The sequence below is a fragment of the Palaemon carinicauda genome, chromosome 7 (assembly GCF_036898095.1).
Source record: "Palaemon carinicauda isolate YSFRI2023 chromosome 7, ASM3689809v2, whole genome shotgun sequence".
In the NCBI taxonomy this organism is placed as follows: domain Eukaryota; kingdom Metazoa; phylum Arthropoda; class Malacostraca; order Decapoda; family Palaemonidae; genus Palaemon; species Palaemon carinicauda.
Window position 1 is genome coordinate 95,714,037 of NC_090731.1, and position 3,737 is coordinate 95,717,773.

The window sequence follows — 3,737 nt, forward strand, 5'->3', positions numbered from 1 at the left end:
CAGGCACTTGACTTTAGGACTGCTTTTTCTGCTAGCCTCAGCATCGGCGAAGAAAGGCGGGGAGTTAAACGGCCTCTCCTCTAATGTCACTCATGCAGAGGGTTGGAAGGAGATCTCCTTGAGTTTTGTGCCAGAGTTTGTGGCCAAGACTCAGAACCCAGCGATCCACGATCCCAGGTTCGAGGCCTTCACTATTCCTTCCTTACCGGATGTGGCGGTTCAGGTGAGAGGCTTCTCTGTCCCGTCAGGTGTCTCCGGCGCTATCTTAAGCGAACTCTGTATCTCAGACCTGAATGTTGACGACTTTGTTAGCACCAGCAAAACCAAGAGGGAGGTGTCGAGGAACACGATATCCTTCTGGATCCATGAGACCATCTGCAAGGCATATGAGACTTCCTCAAGAGTCCAAGCACCAGCGAGGGCTAAAGCTCACAAGATCAGGGGCATTGCCCCCAAACACTCTTTCAAGGGAAATCTTGCTGTGGGCCAAGTGCTGAAGGCTGGCATTGGGAAATGCCAGACCACCTTTACTGCCTTTTACTTGAGGGAGTTTACGCACAAGTCCTTGGACACCTTTGTTCTCGGCCCTGTGGTAACAGCTCAAGCTATTGTCTGACCTCTCCAGTTCCTCTGGGACAGGGAAGTCTGTTGTCTTGATTTTATGGTATGTTTGGCATTGTGAAAGCAGTCTGCAGGTGATATGCCTTTCTCTCTGTCTCCTCCCTTGGAGTTCCATATATCAAGACAAGTGTTCCCAGGTAATATTGCTAGAGTTTGTTTACAAGTATTCTCCCCCTGTCCTCTGCTAGGCAGGGAAGACGGTGGATGTGTAAACTCTTTGCATTTTGGTTTTGTAGTTTCATCCACTCACTCTGACCCTAGGGTTGAGTGTGTCTTACGTTCACGCTCTCTGGTTGTGCGATGCTCTTACACATCGCGCGGCGGCTCCCTGTCTCTCAGACCCCACCATCATCATGTTGGGTCAAGAGACAGGGGTGGGTGGATTTAATCCTCTGCTATCATTCGTGACCAGGTCTATATCCGGGCAGTTAGCTGTCCACAAGCAGCAAAGGCAGACCTCCCACAAACCAGTGAGTCTTCCTATATTAACGCTTTTACCCCCAAAGGACGTACTGGTACGTTTCACAAAACTCATCCCTTTACCCCCATGGACGTACCGGTACGTCCTTGCAAAAAACTGCTATTTACATTTTATTTTGCATATTTTTGATAATTTTTTGAGAAACTTCAGACATTTTCCAAGAGAATGAGACCAACCTGACCTCTCTATGACGAAAATTAAGGCTGTTAGAGCAATTTGAAAAAAAATATATATACAGCAAACTGTGCTGGGAAGAAAATAACCTTGGGGGTTAAGTGATGGAAATTTCCAAATAGCCTGGGGGTAAAAGGGTTAAATGATTACGAGGTTTGTATAACGCCTCGGAACAAATGACAATTTGTCTTAAATTGTATTTTTCCTAGCTATACAAACCCGTAATCATTTAATATAAATCCCCGCCTCTACCACCCCTCTCATGTTCCACATTGAGCCTAAAGCGTTTTAATGAGGAAAGCGGGCAGGGGGTGTGCGGGGGGGGGGGGGGGGGGGGGGGGGGGCTAAGCTCCGCCTTATACCGCCAGCCAACCAATCAGCACAACTGCATGCTTCTCTTTCTCTCCGGCTGTTTCAGCTGAGCTGAAGCGAATTCCTATAATAAAGGATTACGGGTTTGTATAACTAGGAAAAATACAATTTAGGACAAATTGTCATGTGTATGTATATACAGTATGTATATATATATATATATATATATATATATATATATATATATATATATATATATATATATATATATATATATATATATATATGTATATATATATACTAAACCAAAGAATGTTACATTCTCAGTTGCATAGGGTTGCAAGGATTTTTTTGTAATAATTCAGACTCCGAATTTCTGTCTACATATTTTGTTCCTCAGTATGCAAGAGCATACCAGTTCCACCTGTTTGCAAAGTGAAACTAGGAACAAGGCTTATTCGATGGCAAAAAAAAAAAAATTATCCAGTTTTGCTGCATACTGTACAGTTAATAATTTATTTTAGTCATGCCATAAATAATCGCTAATGGCCATTTTCTTTCAGTAATCTTAAGTTAATGCAGTTCCAACATTTTCACACAGAATTATTCTTAGTTTATTAAGGACATGTTGATTTTGAGAGGAGAGTGAAGAGAAGGAGGAGCTGTGTGTAAAGTCAAACCCTAAAAATGTTACTGCCTATTTAGTGATTTATAGTGATGTCCCCATAGACGAAAAAAAGATTATATTCATTGCTCCCTTTTCTCTAATTTGACACTAAATTTTTTTAGGTTCATTCATATATATTTTTATTTCTTGGATATTTGAGATAGCCGAGATTAGTGGCAATTTCTTCAGTTTTCATAAACTCCTTTTCTGTATACTCAACGTTGTACATTTTATATGTTATAAATAACATAGAGGGGATAAAAATACTCTATTTTGAGAATAACCTGAGTAGAAATATATACTGTATATAAGTAATTAGTTAGCTTTCTAAATGTGTAAAGTATATATTCATCTCCTTGTGAAACCATAAAATTATCTAAAAATGTATTACCGTTAATTTCTTCCGTTCCTATTGTAAATTTTATGGATTGAACCAAGGAGTTAATGTTAGCAATTTTCTTTTAGAATACCCAGAACGCCATCTACTTAATATCAAAACAATTTAAGAGGACCAAACTGAAGGTATCAATCTAATCGCAGTTGAGAAAGTCTCTGGGGATTTTAGGTGATCAATTTATTCTGGGTAAATTTTGTATTTTTTTTCATTTTGCCTTGTTTTGAGAATTGTTTTCCTGTCTGGTCCTAGGTTGCTAAATCGAATTATGATTTGTTGGAACAATAAATTCTTCTTAAATTACTTATTCTTGATCTCGATATCGATCTCTGGCACCATCGTTCAATTAGTTATATGTGCATGTTGAAAAGGTATTTTAAAAATTCTGACCATGCTTTGCATTCAGATCTTCCCAAACTGTACCATCCTGTACGTGTTACTAGGTATACAGTTAATTCTAGTAGTCTTGCCTTTTCATGGCGTCAATGACCTTAGATGTCTGGATGCCTGAAAACTTTAAATCAGTCAATCAATCTTGCCTTTTCAGTCCTAAGCCTCAACACTACTCCGTATTCTAAAACTTTATTTCAACTGTAAACAGATTGCAGAATGATCTTCATAATTGGGCAGTTGAATTAGTGGAAATTCAGAAGTTCAAACTTACTGCAAATGATTTTATGTTGAACTGGCTGACTTAAATCTTCATAGTTTATATATGAAAGATTTATTTAATGTTACTGATCATAAGATATTTTATATTCTTTATTCGTTACATTCCTCAGTGGGCTATTTTCCCCTGTTGGAGCCCATGGGCTTGTAGTATCCTGATTTTACAATTAGGGCCCTAGCTGAGCTAGTAAAAAGTAACCACGTATATGATGGACAAAAGAAGGGACAAAAAGATTACCCATTGCCATACCAATCATAGAAATTTCCATTAAATCTAAACTTACACTGTAATATACGAACAAATAAGTCATTATATATATATATATATATATATATATATATATATATATATATATATATATATATATATATATACATATACATATACATATACATATACATACATACATACATATGCT